Source organism: Tachypleus tridentatus, chromosome 10, assembly GCF_004210375.1.
Source record: "Tachypleus tridentatus isolate NWPU-2018 chromosome 10, ASM421037v1, whole genome shotgun sequence".
In the NCBI taxonomy this organism is placed as follows: Eukaryota; Metazoa; Arthropoda; class Merostomata; order Xiphosura; family Limulidae; genus Tachypleus; species Tachypleus tridentatus.
The window spans coordinates 153,445,038-153,463,319 of NC_134834.1; the positions used below are offsets into that span (position 1 = coordinate 153,445,038).

Genomic DNA, 18,282 nt, shown 5'->3' on the forward strand with positions numbered 1-18,282 from the left:
TAATGAATCTCGGAAGAAACCCGTCATAATTTCAAATGTTACAATATCATATTTTTTGACAGTCAACGTGGATGGAATGTAGATTCACAAATGCCCTTAACATCAGATACAGATGACTATTTGTATTCACAAAGCTATGAAGCATTATTCAGATGAACGGGTGAAGAATTTTAAGATCAAGAAATTGTTACAAATCACAACGAATACTCAAGAGCATAAACATTCTTGCCATGCAGATTTTTGGTCAATTTTAGAAATTTATCAGTCTAGAAACATCATGACTGATATATGAAAAGTAATGAACATTATACATATTTATTCTCTACTCTCAGAAGATTTGGGTTCGCAAAATATGCTGGGAATTGTGTTTGCTGGTAATCAGTTACTTAACTATATAGACATCAACAATTTGTATCTAAATTATAAATGTCGAAGTCACTGGATCTGTATCTACTTTGTTGAAATAAAATAAAGAATATTCTGATTTCCTTACTCTGCTTCCACGTAAAAATTAACCAAAGAGAACTATCTAAAATAGACTTACAATATGAAGGTTGAGGACCTTATTAGACAATGTGTGGCGAATATTGCATATGACATGGCTATTAAAGACGTAGACATATTTCCAAACAGAATATGTTATCAGAATTTGAATTTCATAAAAATATTAATATGTTTGTTCATAATTTTGTTACAAGGTGATTTAGTGTAAAAATGTTTTTACTAAATATGCCTTTTCACATAGATCAAATATCCAACTGAGTTTTAAACGAAGATTAATAAAGGGTTTTAAAATAAAAATACTATCAGAAAGCATTACATTAATCTGTTTTATATAGCAGGTATGAATCTTAAATCATAATAGCCTTAGTTATAGATCATGTGATGATTTATACTCTAATTTCCTGGAGTTACTGCTAATAAATGGCTTCACATCACAAGAAGCTGTCACTACATAACATAATTAGATTTGATTTATTCATGCAAACCTGTAATTATTGTCAGTGATTCACATCACTTCCTCTAATTATCTGTCATTTCATTCTAGCAAGTTAAATTTAATATCTAATTAATCAGGTTAATTAACTGTTTCAGCCATTATGCCCCAGCGGGACTTCAGAGTTCAATGACTCTTGTGCCTAATTAATTAAAGAGTGATTAATTAATTGGGTGGTTAATGCATACAAGATATGCAAATTGAGATAAATAACTGTTCCATTCTTTACACCTTTATGTCCTTGGGTGGTGTGTACTTACTTTTGGCTCCAGAGTTCCATACTAACCGTTCCACTAGAAATCTGGTCTCGATAATTGTGGTGGGCAGAGCACACATAGCCCCTTTTGAGCTTAACTTCAAACATACAAAGAGTCACAGACTAGGTATTACAGTATTGTCAATATTTTTGCCTCATTTTAATGTGTAATAAAAAACAACGTATTTCATAAATAAAAGCAAATTATTGATGATTTTTTATTTTGATGGTTTTTAGGCCTTCCATAATTCATGAGACGTATCAGGACAACAACTTTCTGGCCTCAATTTCCATAGGCTACTTCACTAGTGTGTCCTCATTTTGTGTAGCATGATATCCACGTAATTGTCCAGCTGCTTCACGTACGAGTGTTGAAATCACATGATGTGGAATCAACTTGTGTACATGCGACTTGTGTCTCTTCACTTGGTGACATGTGACTGGGACACTTGGATACATTTTACCACTAACCTTTGTGTTTGTGAATTATCATTGTCACCACATTTTCTTACCATGGTTGAGACACAACTTATTGCAGGTGTCTTTCTGGATGGTCCTGGTTACCCAATTTCATCTATATTCCCCTGTTTTCCATGTTGTCCAATACCGTAAAGTACAAGTTAAATATTGGCCTTGGAAATTCCAAATTCTTGATCTGAATAAATTTTATGATTTGATGTGGGAATATACTGTGCAGGATAAGGCTGTTACATACTCATCTCAAAAGTGATCATTTTAAATGACATCACACTACCTACACACCACCAAGCAATTTTAAAAAGTAGTTTTGATGCATTCTGTTCGATTGCAACTTCTTACTGACTGAAACTGTCAAATGGCTGGCTGAGTTGCATATTCAAATTGTTTTAATACAATGTACTTAACATTATATTGTTACTCTTATGCAATATTGTGAAGTATATGTATAAAAATTAACATTTACAGACAAATCAATGGACTTGACAAGAATAATTATTACACTCTCATACATTTCTGGTAAAAAGGTGTGTCATAACAAATCGTAGTGCCTTATTCACTAACGCAAACGATGGTTATTTGCACCTTGCAAAAATGATGCATATTATGTCATGTTTTCCTCTTGAAATTACTTCCTTTGTCATTTACTGTGCTCACTATAATACCAATAATTAACCTATACTGTAACAACTTTATGTAAAAGGCTTGAAGTTGATTTTAGATTTCACATGTTAACAAATTTATCCCAAACTTGGCCTTCATGCAAATGGAAGACTACACAAAAATCCACTTACATTGCACTAGGGCATTTGAAGGGCTTGTGGACAAATAGAATAGCTTTAATTGTCTCATCTTTCATGTCCATTCTCATGAAAACTGATGTTTATATGGAGGTGTGACTAGAAACTTATGATCTTTCACCCACTTCATATTCTTCACTACCAGAAGATGTAACCAGATGAGACATCGCAGCAGCTTTTTATGTCACAAAGTTATATTCTGAAACTTTATTTTCTTTCTGTTGCTCCATATTAACTCGAATGACATTTTGTGATATTTTATTGTTCTTAACATTCTATTGTACAAGTGTTTCTTCTTCCGTGTAGAGCATTGCAACCTCTAGCTTTCAGACTGCTGTGGTTTCGGCTCTGTATAATTTATCAATCTCTCTGTGCTTATATCTTTCTTGGGAAATGGTTGTGACATATTCCTCTACCCATAACGATACCAGTGGCATTACATTAATACTGAATATGACATATATGCTAAATAGATTGCTCATAGAGTATCAGTTCCCATCTGCACAAAAGTCAACATATTAATATATGCAAATCGTTCTTGTAAATTGCATGTGTATATATGAACTATATATGTTTGATCGATTTTGTCTGTTAATATAAAAAAACCACGTACATTAGTATCACCTTGGTGGGGACTAAACAACCACCCTCTATGTTATACAGACCAAGAGTAGCATGAAGTGTGAAGTGCTGGACAACAGATCTACGGATCCAATGCTCGATTCTAGTTCTGCCAAAAGAAAAAGGAATACCGTGTTCCGAACTTTAGGACTATAGAGTTATTAAAATTGGTGACGATGAAGTCACATGGTTCGTTCAGGAGAGAACAGTCAAAGAGTTGGCGGCCGGTGTTGTTGAGTCGCTACTTCCACTCTGGCCTATCTAGCCTTTCAGTGTATCTGTAAACAAACAATATTTGTATTATATAGTTGCAAGGTACTTACTGAATCTACTCACTGACTCTGTGTATACTTTCATCATTACAAACCTTGTGGTCCCTCGCTAGTACAGTGGTAAATCTATGGATTTACAATGCTAAAATCAGGGGTTCGATTCCTCTTGGTGGACTCAGCAGACAGCCCGATGTTACTTTTCTATATGAAAACACACACACACATAAACCTTGTGCCAACGTGTAGTTTCTATATTCTTAATTTGTTCATTTGAATTTGTTTGTTTTGAATTTTGCGCAAAGCTACACGAGGGCTATCTGCGCTATCTGTCCATAATTTAGAAGTCTAAGACTAGAGGGAAGGCAACTGGTTATTACCACCCACCCGCCCGCCAACTCTTGGGCTACTCTTTTACCAACAAGTAGTGGTATTGACCGTCATATTTTAACGTACCCACGGCTGACAGGGCGAGCATATTTGGTGTGACGGGGAGTGTTATCAGAAGCACATATAATACAAAGAAGCTTTGTACAAAATTAGTCAAGGGTTATCAGCGCTAGCCTTTCAAAATTTTAAAAATAAACCGTAGTAAAAACTTGTCGCTAGTAAAGGTGAGTCGCATAGATATCGGGGTTAGATCTGAACTTATGAATTGTTACCTGCATAAATAGTATGATAAAACACAGCAGGATCATTTTAGGTCAACCCACACTATATGCAAAATGAAACAGTGTTAGCTAAAGATATTTTCTGCTTAGCCTAAATCTATATTTGTACCCCTAGTTCTATAATTCTCGCTGTTAAGTATGCAAATTGTTGATGCATCAACAACATCTGTTCTTGTCAGTCTGAAGCGTTTAGACCACGAGTGCGTGACAAAACGTATAAATTCGTCAAACTGCCTTTGTATTTCTAATCTCTCACAGTGGTAACTGGGTGATAATTTGTAATCCTTCTTGTGGATTATTATTATTTTTTACTTCAAATTTTTTCTTTTGTGAGTTCTATTCTTACTTCCCCACCTCTCTTTAGTTAACATGTTTGAGGACAACAAGGGACCTTTTGGTCCAACCCGGATGTCCCACCCTCTAAAATAAACTAAATCTATTAAATAAATAAATAAATAAAATTTTAATTCCAGCCCTTCTTATTCAAGTATCTATCAAGAGTTCTTTTAAATTAACTCAAATTTATTGTCTTCACAACATCCAAAAGCAATCCATTCATAGGTCAACCCACACTATGTGAAAAATGAAAAACTGTCTTAGCTGAAAACGGTTTCTATCTTATATAAATCTATATTTTTGTCCCCTAGTTCTGTAATTTTCACTGTTAAATATGAAAAATCTTGGTGCATCAACATATCAATTCCTTTTACTATCTTAAACACTTCAATCAGATCCCCTTTAACATTTCTTTTTCCAAGAGACAATCCTAATGATCTATTCTCACCTCATAAGACAACCCAGATATAATTTTAGTTAACTCTTCTCTGAACCCTTTCCAACAATGCAATGTCTTTTCTAAGGCAAGAAACCCAAGACTGACACAATATTCCATATGTGGTCTGACCAATGCTCTACACAAATAAATTATATCCTCTTTAGGCTTATAATCAGTATTTCTTTTGATACAGAGCCCTGGCATGGCCTAGCGCATTAAGGCGTGCACTTCATAATCTGAGGGTCACGAGTTCGCGCCCGAGTCACACCAAACATGCTCGCCCTCCCATCCGTGGGGGCGTTATAATGTGACGGTTAATCCCACTATTCGTTGGTAAAAGAGTAGCCCAAGAGTTGGCAGTGGGTGGTGATGACTAGCTGCCTTCCCTCTAGTCTTACACTGCTAAATTAGAGACGGCTAGCATAGATAGCCCTCGAGTAACTTTGTGGGAAATTTAAAAAAAACAAAAAACAATTCTTTTGATACAACCTAAAATCCTATTTGCCCTACCACTTGCAACAACACATTGCTTGAATGGCTTTAGAGACTAATAAACTATTATACCAAAATTTCATTATTTTACAACACTGTTAAGGTTATTTCCATTAAAATTACACTTATAATTCAAATTACGATAACCCACATGCATTATCTTGCATTTATTATAACTGAAACCAATCTGCCATTTATTTACCCAACTCGTAGATGATCTAAATCGTTTAGTAAAGCAGCATCCTCTTCACAGTTAGCAACACTAAAGACCTTAAGTAATTTATTGACCATTCCTTCATTTATGTCATTAATGTAAAACACAAAAAAACAAAGTTCCTAAAACTGAGCCTCGGGGTACACCACTTGCAACATTAATCCAATTTCACTGAACTTCATTTGTAACAACTAGCTGCTTTCTTCCGTCCGGTGCTCTACTATCTAATTAGTTAAGTTATTCCCAACACTTACAGTAACAAGTTTTTTTACAAGCCGTTTATGTGGCACTTGTAAAATGCTTTCTGAAAATCAAGATCCACCAAATCTACATCATTTACTATCATCCACATATACAGCAACAGTTTCAAAACATATCCATATATCTGTAAGGCAAGATTTTTCTTTAGTTAACTGTCCAATAAAATTCTAATCTTTGTTAAATTACTTTGAAAAATATCTTTTATCAAACTTTCTAAAACATTTCCCACAACTGGTGGAAAACTGATAGGTCTATAATTACTGGGACAACTTCTGTTACTTTCCTTGAAGATAGGAGTGATATTAGTTAATTTCCAATCTCTTGGTACTTGTTTGTGTATTCTGGAATTTACAAATCACGACACTTACAGTTTATTTGTTTTTAAGTCTTGTAGCCGTTTGGAATATCAATACCGTCATCATCAAGTATCTAACTTTAGAAGAAGCTAATCCCTAGGCTACTAAGCAGAGTTTAGTTAAAATATACTTGACTAAACATTAGAGACTGACACAAACTTGTTTCACTATGAAATAAAAAACAACAACAGAGGACTTATTCACAGCTGAACAACAACGAAAAGATGTTTCTTTTATATGAAAGGCTGGATCTTCAGTTCTTTTGACAACAATAGAGGAGCTAGACAGGTTCACTTATATACAGGGGCACTTCTGGGTTCAACTGATAAGAATTTGAACCCAAAATGAAATGAACCACGTGCTAACTTCTTGTTATTTAGAAAGTAAAATCACTTCTTATTTCACAGTGTACAGTACACATTCCTTGTGACAAGAAAAATTAGTGTATTGGTCATATGCAGAAGTTAAGTACCTTTTATAGGCTTGACTATACTATGAACAAGCATTGTTCACAGCTGGGGCACATCGCTGGCCCTTAGAGTGGACAATCCGTCTCAAAATTTAAAAAAAACAAACAAACCTGAAGATCATTTTAACTACTGAAAAGGTTAGAGCTATAATATCTTGTGTTGCATCAACAAAATGTATAACTTACTCTCAGCCCTACTGTAGTTACTCCAAACGCTGAGCACAGGGCTAGCAATACGTGCATGCTACTCCATGTTATAATTTTGTTCGAAACTAAACACAGCTGTCCCTAACGTTGAGCTGATAAAGTAACAGGAAGGCAACTTGTCAACACCACCTGAATAGTTAGATTTTATCATTACATTAATAAAGCACCCACACCCTATTTTTACGGCAATGGGTCACGAACTTTGAATTCTCGGATTCAATCCAAAGTAATAACTCCGTGTATGATCTGATACCTTCAAATTGTTAAAAACTTTCAATAGTACATATTACAATCCCAAATCTTTCGATGGTGTAAGACAGAAGATGTAAAATCATGTTACATAGTGATTTAATAGTTTACACTGTTATGCAACTTAATTGAAACAAATGGTCATTTTACAATATTTCCAGCATGACGGCTGGTGCAGGCTCGCTGGACCCGCTGATTTTCTTTAATTGTCATTTTTTCACACAGACGGCGTCATTAGCTGGGTTTCGCAGCACGGTCGATCTATTTTTGGGATATATCACGAAATTTTCAGGAATATACGTCGTTCGAAATTGCATTAGAAGGGAAAGGAGACCAGTCAAAAAACAAGTTGTTACCAACTCAATGATGAAAAAACGGTATCAATGGGGTCTGAAATAGATGCAAGAACAATGGAGGAAGGTGTTATTCAGTGACGAGACTTATTTCTTCGTGCAAAGTTAAAGAAATCTGCATGTTCGCAGATCTCCAGGTGAGAAACTTCGAGAATCTCACATTAATCAGTTTGTAAAACATCCCTTGTAAAAGATGTTTTGGGGCTTTTTCAACTACTATGGCGTCGAAGGATTACATATCGTAAAAGGTATGATGCGAGGACCACTGTACATCGAAGTTTTGCAGAGAAGAGTCATTCCAGATCTGGCTCCTTGCCACACATTGAAACTTGTGAAGAATTTTATGACTACAATGCGAATAAAGCTGCTGGACTGGCCTGGAAACTCTCCGGACTAAAATCCTATTGAAAATCTTTGGGTGATTTGTAAAGAAAGACTTCAGGGAAAAGACTGTACTACAAAAGATAAGCTAATTGAGGTGTGTTCCCGCGATCCAAAAATTAGTAAAAATTGCAGTCAACTCGTGGACTCGATGCCAAAGAGTATTAATGATCTTCTGAAAAATAAAGGTGGTCATTGTCATGTATTAATTTGTGAGTAATTTTTGGATTCTCAGAAATAAAACGCAAAAACTTGAAAAAATTGTAATTTTCCGTCTTGTTTCAATTAATTTCCACAAGGGTGTATATAATGGCAACCAGAGGAACTAAAAGTTGCATATCTGTTGGTTTTGATAGATGTCTTAAACATCAGTGGAAATATGGAATGCGAACTTTAAACACCCGGACTCACTGCCCAGACACGCTATTCTCTATCCCACTTCTTTGCACAATTTTAATCTTACCTAATGGAGAAAAATGAACCTACACGTGTATACAGCGACGTAACTTTGGTTTCACAAATGTGGGGACCCACCTGTGGCACAGCAGTATGTCTGTGGATCACACGGCTAGAAACCATATTTCAATACCCATAATGGGCAGAGCACAAATAGCCCATTGTGTATTTTTGCGCTTAATTCCAAACAATCAGTCAATAAGAAATGTGGGGACATGTTCATCTGTAACAAAATATGCAAAGAAGTGTAGCCCATACACGTATACAGGGACGTAATTTTGGTTTCAGAAGTGTGGGGGCATGTCCCCCACGGCTACCGTTGAAAATTAAGCATATACATGTACAATTCACATTTCCCTGTCATTATTATAAGCACGGATTTGAAATAATTTTGTTTATTGGCTCGTTATACGCAGACTCAAGAAAGCCTAGTGCTGTTTCAGGTTTTAACCCATTTCGAAGTTGCTGTTTTTTCTCTTATCAATTCTGACGATGTATTACATGTTTCTACCATTTCTTTCCCCCTCCATGTTCCCCCTCGTGTCGTTTCTAGTTTATTCTCTTTTGAAATTTCTATATTCATGCTAATACCACAAATGCGCGTCTTCAAGGTAATTACTTTGTGACATTTCAGAAAACAAGTTGAAAAAAAAATGTTTTGTGTAAACCTTCGTCTTTCGCTGGACTACCGGCGAATTTACGGACTTACATCACTCAAATCTGGAGTTCGATTCTTCACGGTAGAAGGAGAGGAGAAAGGGGGGAGGTTGAACGTTTATTTTTTAAAGTGAATTCAATAGTTCGAGCCTGAGTTGTTTTTCTTACTTTTCACATGCATCTTTAACAGAACATTCGATGTTTTTATATACAGCTCAACGATCAATAGCATCCGAGCTTTCCACAACTATCTAACCCCAGGTGCTGGACTCTGGACTGGCCATCCTACCCCCCACATGGTCTATACAGCGATTTTCTGTTTTGCTACTTGAAGCTGGCCCAACAAACCTACGGTTGCCTCGTTCCACGAGTTGAATCTAATGACGTCTCTCGCGGCTGTGAAAGCACGAACCAGGGATGGCTGTTCCTGAAAGTGCCACAGAAGTCTCGGAAAGAATGTTATTTTTCCCAAGAGTTCTGTCCGCCATGACCAGAGGCGAAGCTAGGATTTTCAGCACCCAGGGACAAAGTCAGTTATCGCGCCCCCTCGTGACAAAATGTAAGCCATAAAGGGGTCCGTCATGCTTTTCCGGAAATTTATGAGTTTTAAAACATGAAAACCTGCATTTTGTGGTGTATTTTTAGGGTATGAAGGAGATGAAAAAATTAAATAATTGAGGCAACAATGGTACTTTGAAGATATAATTGAATAACAGAAAAGGATTGAATCAGAAACAAGAATGTATATAAAAAATTAATGCAGAATTATTTTATACTAAAATAATAGTGAAATATAATGTTGCGAAAACTTAAAACATTACTTTGGATATAGTGAACTGAAAAGTTAACATAAAGTAAAAGAAATAGTTTGATATAATGCTTTGGATGTAATTATGTAACTTCAAAGAGAAATTCTTCTTGCCTTTGCTGCTGCTAATTTATCGATAAGTTCCTCAAAATTTATGCTGTCGGTAACCTCTTGCTCCTAATTAAATTCATTCCTAATTATGTAACATCAATTTTGCACCCCCCACCCCCAATGCTGCGCCCGGGGACAGATGTACCCCCCTAAGTTACGCCACTGGATGTACACAGGTAATATCAATCCAAAGCCTCTTGTCGTTCGACGTTTCGGCATTCCACGTCTTGTTGCAACTAACACAAATTTCAAATTCCATCAGAAATCGTAATAAAAAAATACGTGCATTACACTTACTGATGTTATAAACATTGTGGCAGCAGACTGCGGGGCGATGTTTGTGTGGAAGAAAGAAGCTTCGAGAGTAAAATTTGTAATATATAAACACAGCTTTGAAAATTAACGTTTTATTAGTGAAACAATAACATGCAAAGAGCTTATATCTACTTTTAAATGAATTTTTTGGATGCTTCTACAAAATTTAATCATATTTTTTGTATTAATTACACATATACTTTTTAAACTAAATGTTAGCATTTCATCTAAAATAATTTTTGGTTTCAATGACGTGAAAAGGAACGTGCAAGGTTTTAGCAGAGCTGGCCCAAGGCAAAATTGTAGGCTGTGCTGAACTTTGTATTCTGAGCTCTTGCCTGTCCCTGAAAAACTGACAAGAACTTCTAATTGCAATGTCAATTTAGGCGCACGTCACCCACCCCCAAAGCTGGCCCTGAGTTTTAGTTTTTATCTTGTAACATTCAACAACACTCTTATTTTTCTTATATTTTGACAATGGGCATTGGTATCTCTTACATATAGACAGTGACACACGAAGTATGTTTGGATTTGTACAAAGACAGCAGAAAACCTATCCCAAAAGACCAAAACAACAACAAAATAATTATCTTACAATGCCACCAGTCACTCAATAATAGTAATGCACATCATGTATAAGTGCTCTCTGACAATTTCAGTAAACGTTGAAATTCCTACCTCTTGGTAAAATGAATTTTCTATATCATTTAACACTGCCATAATAAATTTTGTGTCCCGCATATTTGGCCCTTTCAGGTATTTGTTTGCTTGCAATATAGCACAAAGCTACACAAAGGGCCATCTGTGCTCTGCCCACCATGGGTATCGAAAAACCGGTTTCGAGCTTGTAAGTCCGCAGACATATCGTTATGCCACTGAGTTCGTCTTTCAGGTAAGTTACTAGTATTTGTTTTTGAATTTCGCGCGAAGCTACACGTGGGCTATCTGCGCTAGCCGACCCTAATTTAGGCTAACTGCTTACTCATGACCTTTCAAAGAAGGTATTTGGATTGTTCCGAGAAATAAATGAATTGGATCAAAGAATGAAGTAGTAGCACTAACTGCAAGCCTCTCAACACCAAATATAATAATTCTCTCCTCTTCCAATTTCCTCACAAAATTTGTGGCGATGTGAAGGTCAATATAAAAGCCTGAATTTGACTTTACATATCTTCTCTGATACCTGTACTTCAGATTCTATTATTCCCCATTTCTTTCTTCGAACATTTGACCGAGAAAGACTGACATTATTAATATCCACTCCACTGGATTCCAATTATTACTAGAATTTTCTTTGTTTGTTTTTTTGAAGAATGATATTCTTCATTGGAACTGTCACTTTCACCAGTACTTTTATTTTTTTTCATGCGGGGCATAAGCATCATCATCTTTTGTCTGGAGTTGTTCACTTAAACTGGTCTCCTGCTTTTCTTTTTCATTTTGAAAAATTAGATTTGCTGTTTTCTCGTGATTCCACTATTTCACCTTTTCCTCCAAGATTTTTATTCCCTTTTTACTCTTTTAGATCTTCTCGTCCAATGTTTGTCACATTCCAATGTCACTACTTTTTCCCTCTCTACAATATTGTAAAAAAAGAATGTCTTCCTCCTTTTCTTTACTGGATCTGAAGCTTTCATTTTTTACTATTTGAACTATATGTTTGGTTCCAATGTGAATTATTTGTCTACTTTGTCAAAAAAATGTTAGAGTTTTCTTAGAAAATGTATAATGTTTCTGTTGGAGTGTCTTACTTCTTTTAAGATCCGTATATTTTTAAAGTAGTTTTCATTTTGTTTCTGATTGATTTTCCAGACAGAATAAAACCTATTTTAAACCTTGCCAACCCCCACAAAACTGTCATTTCCTCTACAAGACAAAACTTTGAATTGCCTATGGCTGATTCACATCTACCATCTTTGCTTTGACAGATCAGGTCATTTGAATTGCGTTCTTGTGGACAGGCAATTTTCTCTTAGATTAACTTGTACTTCAGTTTTTGAACATGACAACTGATCCACAAATACTTCTTAACGATCAAACCTAGAGTCAGCAATCTATTTTGTAGTAACTAGACTATAGGGTGGTATAGGAGAAACATTTCTCTCTGAATATCTAGGTTTGGATAGCCCATTTTTATATTTTTAGGTTGCACATTTATTTTAAAGTTAAAAATATAAGTTAGCTTGCTTGTAACAAAAAATAAAAATGGTATAGACAGTACAAGTACAATCAATAAAATTAATAGTAATATTTTATGAAATACTTCACTCACTTATAATCATCATAGAGGGGCAAATTATGGCTTTTTAGCATAATTGTGTGAATATAAATGACAATCTACACGATTCCAAAGTCGGGTTCCATTTGGGACACCCTAGTGGATTTTTTATTTTTTGTAAAAGAATTAAATTTCATGTTGTCTAAAGATAAGATGATAATTTTGAAGGCATGCCCTTTTAGCAGCGTGTTTGTTTATTAGTCTGTTTTCGAGAATAACTGGAAGGATTTGGGAATTCGTTTGGCATGAATAATCATGTTAGTTTTGTTACAGGAAGCTCAGAAAATATGGCATTATCATTATTATGACATAAAAGGCTGTTAAGTGTATATGTTGTTAAATTAAGAGTAAATATTTTATCATTGTTTAGTGTTGTTCGTAACATGACATTTACAAGTAATTAATTTAAAGTAAATGTTATAACAAGTTTAATTACGTAACTCTATAATCGTCTGTGTTGTGTTTGCAGTTCACTGATGTTGAGATTATCGATTGTCGCGTGAAATTTATTGATGCCTACAATATAGCGCACAGACGATTAAGTAATAAACATAAAGAGTGAGGAATAAGTGGGAAAAGTACACAGACAGACAAAGACACAGCGGATGAGAAGTTATGAAAAGGAGTTAAATAGAAAGCTAATAGTCGTGGAAGGCCTAACGGTTAATATATTATAGTATGTTGAAATAAAATTAAAAAGAACCATTTATTTCATCAAAGAGAGTTCTGAGCATATATTTATATTGTTGATATTTTAAAATCAAAATTTTAGCTTAATGTCCCTATAACGTATCTTAAAAAGCCATTAACCGACCTAAGCCTCACCGAAAGAATCTGTTTTGGCGAGATAGGAGAGAAAAAATTACTTTATTACAAAAAAATTGATGAAATTTAAAAAAGAATATGATGGTAAGTATAATATTTCTAAAAAAACTTGCAAATGAGAAACACTGACACCAACTTTCCTGAAAGTGAAACCTTCAGTCCAACCAAAAATAAAATAAAATATATCAGATAAAAACCCCAGATAAAACGCTTATAAACAAACTATAAATGAATTGAATCCCCGCAGCAAATTTAAAAGTTTAAATTCTGAAGATTACAACTTTCGTCAACACAAAAAATTGCCTACTTTTAAGGCTTAACTATCAACTTGAGGCTAGACAGAGAGTTAGAAAATCTTCGCCTGTAAGTAAAAAAAATAAAAATCCAGAAACTGTAAAGAACCAGTTTGTGAACTTTCAACTCAGTGGACCTCACACTTCCGCCCTAAACAAATGTGTAAACTACGCAATAACTCCTTTTACCATCCCAGTATTAGATTTATATATTCCTTAGTTTATGTAAGTATTTTACAAAAAATATTCCGTAGTTTGTATATTGATTTATCTTTCTATTGTTTTTCCTTAACCATACCGAAATATTTTTTTGAAAATTCACGCGGATTAATATTTATATGAATAAGTAACTAGAAATCAATTCTATAATTTAAATAAGTTGTTGGATTTTCAATGTTGATAAAAACACTAAAACGTTTTTTACTGTAAAAACTTTCTGTCTGTTGATAGTACCAATGATCGAAAGATCGTACCTGTTCTAACAATTAACATTACTTACTCTAACGATTATAACTTATACTAAAAGATTCTTTATCAGTAAGTGAACGTAAAACGAAACTTGTATTTACATTTAATGTTGACATTCAAAATGTGTACTGTATACTGGAAGAATTTACCCACTTTGATAAAAACGTTTATAAACAACATTATGCTCACGAAGCTTTTGCACACGAAAAATCTGATTTTTTAATGAATTTTTTTTATTAATATTCGTTTGGGAAATTGTCGATTCTTTTTTAACTATTACCTGAGCGAAGTGACATTAATTTTGGGATTAAAAATACTTTTCTTTGTAAAATTGGGTAAAAACATGGCAAAGGCTTAAACGTGTACAGAGTTTGAACGTGGCAGAATTGTCGAGCTGTAAAAACAAGGTCTCTCTCAACATGCGATCGTTGGCGAAATTGGGCGAAGTAAAACTGCTGTTGTAAATTTCTTAAAATACCTGAAAGATACAGAACGAGAATTTCAGAAATTTTGCTGGCATTGAGCAGGATGATTCGACAGGTTGTCTGGCAAGACACCAGCCAATCGTCGAACCAGATTAAGATCCTTACGGACGAAAAATGCAGCTCAAGAACAACAATATGGCATCTACAAGAGAAAGGCTTTAAAAACCGTAAAAGTCTCCAAAGGCCACGCCTCTTTCCACACCACGAAACAGCTTGGTTAAACTTTGTTGAGAAGCACCAAACATGGGACGAAGAAAAGATTTGTTCTTTGATGAGAAAACATTAACCTGTATGGTTCAGATGGCTTCTAACGTTACTGGCACGATAAGGATATCCCTCAGGAGACATTTTCCACACGACACAGTAGAGGAGGTTCCATCATGATCTGGGGTAATTTCTCCTTCCATGGAACAATGGAGCTTCAGGTTATACAGGGGCGTCAAAATGCAGCTGGCTACATTGGCACGTTTTAGAGAGCATCCTTATTGACTGAAGGCCCTCGTTTGTGTGGAAATAACTAAATCTTTCAGCAGGACAATACTGCAATCCACAATGCTCGCAGGACAAATAACTTTTTCATGGCGAATAACGTGATTCTTTTGGGCCATCCAGCGTGTTCACCCGAACTGAACCCCATTGAAAATGTTTAGAGGTGGATGGCAAGGTAAGTCTATTGAAATGGACTACAATTTCAAAAAGTGCATGATCGTCGTGAAGCCATCTTTCCAGCCAGCCTTCTGCAAACGCTTATATCAACCATGCCAAAGCGAATGTTTGCAGTTAGTTATTCGCAATGACGTCCATGCAACTCACTACTGAGATCTCTTGTTGGGCATTTCCAACCCTGTTTAGGACTTCTTTTTGGTATGGTCTTAAACTTTTGACCAGCGAGTATTTAGGCAAATTTCAAAGTGTTCATATTTTCGCTATTAAATGCTAAAAGGTTTTTATTTTATTTTCCCTTTTCTTATTTTCATTTTTCGAAGCGGTACTCAAATAAGTGGTTGAGCCGAACAACGCAAAATGCATAATTTTTTCTTTATGTTTATTGATCTTAAGATTTTGACCAACAGTGTATATAACTATTTTATGAGATGTAAAAATAATGAGAACTACAATAAATTTTATGATTAACTTTAAAAATATATACGATAGAATGAAAATAGAAGCTATTAGAGATAATAATAACTTGAAAGGATAAAAAGCAGTGTTAAAAATAAATAGTGATTGTTCAGAATATGAAATGTGCTAAATAGTTTCTGGTTTCTTGATTTATCACGTTGTTTTTTAAATGGTGGTTTACTTACAAGTTTCATCCATTGTCTCTGTTCATCTTTGCATTTCTTTTCATTAATGAGTATAACGTCCATATAATGTCTCTTTTTTTACCTATACATCCACCATTACAAGATGTGATTGAAGTCTTCAACATTCTATGGAGAAAAGAATCTTTACTGTTCCGACAATTAAAACGAGAACTTAGTGAAATTTCTCTTATTCTATGCGTAATGTATTGCGAAATATTAGTAGTTATAGTATTAATACTACAAGTAAACACTAATCAGAACAATAACCAAGTAACATAACCTGTCTGATTTTGATCACAGAACATTTAAATGGAAATAAATATTTCATAAACGCTGGTTATTAATTGATACCTATACAAATACAAGTCATTATTATTATATGATAGAAAACACACCGAAAATCCTATATTACACTTGACAATCTTCAGACTCCAATTTGAATGGAACCGAGACGCCACCAGAGGTTACAAAACGAAAATACAGACGATTATTTTATATTACAGAACCCCCGACAGGACTCCGATGATTTAAGCCTAAACTCTGATGCACTGCTGATTGAATACGACCATAGGATATTTGTTTTATTCTATTTTAAATAATAAAACTGTTTATTTAGATGATGTTGTGGGTTGAAACGAATCAGTTTACATCCTATGATATGATAAAAATCAACATTTGATAAGATCAATCAGATTTTGTATTTATTTTCAAGTGTAACAACTGATTTTTTTCTTTATTTTACATCGGTTAAAAAAAGACAAGCTTCTTTAATAAAAATGTCAATCGAAACAGAATGTGGCGGTGGTGGAAATTTTCATTTTTCTAAAGTATTTGGATAAAATAAATTGAAAAGTTCCCAGGTACGACAGTAACGTACATAGTAACATAATAAATTCGTAAAAAACAAATATCATGCTTTTAAATACTGTCCACTCATTTCTGGAGATAAACGCCGGCAATTCAAAATCCATCCAGTTTCTGTGATCAGCTGACACATTACGTTACTCGAAATTACAATCGTACAGTCAGCATCAAAAGTTCTTATAAAACTTTTTCACTAAAATTAGTTGTATCTAGCTTTAACCTCTTTCGATAATCAAGTATACTCCGATTCTTGTGTTTATAAGTTATAAATCACGATAACGAACTTATGTATTCATATATTTATTTGTATATCGATTTAGTGTTTATATTAAAATCTTAATTAAAAACGTATAGATCTATATTTGTTTCAACCAAAAAAGCAGGAACATGTCAGGAGGAGGTACACCTAACGTCCTTGAGGCCAATTTAACCACTGTACATTTCCCTTATCTTAACTTCCACTACTATAGTAGTGAGCAAGATATTGTGCAATTAATAATTTTCAGCATAGCTGTGATGATAAATAAAATCACAAAAAATGTTCCGGAACATGTGAGTTTATTCTTTATTTCTAACCTCTAGTCCGTAGTTCCGTCATTGCAACGAATTTTCCCACTTAACGTTACAAAAGCTGTAATTTTTGTCTGATAGTGACAAAATATATAAAATGTTGGTAGCCAACGTTTGTTCGCAATTTCCAAAATTATCCCGATTAAGGATTTTCACGTTAAACTTGTTATGTATATTAGCCCCCTCACAGGCAAAGTCATTTTCCCCTTTTACCTGATTATAACGCCTTTCAGGAACTTTAAAAACTTCTAGTCTTGTTGGGTGAGAGTCTTTAAACATGCTTTATAGATCACTTATCTTAGACAATGAAAAATTAACTAGTTTAATTAAGAGCAACACCCCTACTTTGGGCTTTTGTGACATTGTGTAAAAAATGCTTCTTTTTTCATTTGAGCATTTCAAAGACCGGTTTATGGTTCCAAAAAGTACATTTGTATTTTCCTTGAAATCTTGAACTAGATATGTATAACTTTTTCTTTCTTTTTAATGATATGTTTGTGATGCCTAAACCTGCAAAGTATGATCTGTACTTTGTAAATTGTTACATTTGTGAATTTTCATAATAATAATATTGATAATATTTGATTTCAAAAATTTCTTTGCTAATTATATAAGAATTTAATGTAAGAAGAATTAACATCTTTTGCATACCTTACGTGCTGCATATGATGTTTTTGCTTAGTAGCAGAACTTATCAAGACAACTGGGTTTACAGCATACTAAACCTCAGTTAAAACGATCTTTAGTCATTTAAAATATATAAATTGTTGTGGTATATGAGGGTATTTATATCAACTCTGGAACAGGATGAAAGGCATTGCCATCTGTGTATGGTCTAAACGTACTATATAGTTCTCATTAGAGCCCTGAATAGAGCCAGTAAAGATATACTTGATAAAAAGTATTATCATTTTTATACGTATAAACGTATCACTTTTTTTACACAGATTCAACCAGTAGAATTTTATTTCAGATAATTGTTTAAGCTTAAAACATT

The 18,282-nt window shown here is 34.3% G+C and overlaps 1 protein-coding gene across 11 annotated transcripts in view; it reads right to left on the reverse strand.

Moving 5' to 3' along the window:
- LOC143230661 (uncharacterized) overlaps positions 1-18,282 on the reverse strand; it is a 97,770-nt gene that overhangs the window by 63,191 nt on the left and 16,297 nt on the right. For 4 of the 11 annotated variants that reach the window (XR_013016571.1, XR_013016574.1, XR_013016562.1 and 1 more), the window contains exons 3-4: positions 15,852-15,977; positions 1,448-3,429 (exon numbers count right to left, since the gene is read on the reverse strand). The exons of 3 other annotated variants lie outside the window; for them this stretch is intronic. The gene's annotated coding sequence lies outside the window, so the exon portion shown is untranslated. Of the gene's footprint in view, positions 1-1,447; positions 3,430-6,844; positions 8,085-15,851; positions 15,978-18,282 lie in introns of those variants that run through there. 4 more of the 11 variants (XR_013016577.1, XR_013016579.1, XR_013016566.1 and 1 more) reach the window with 2 other exon arrangements.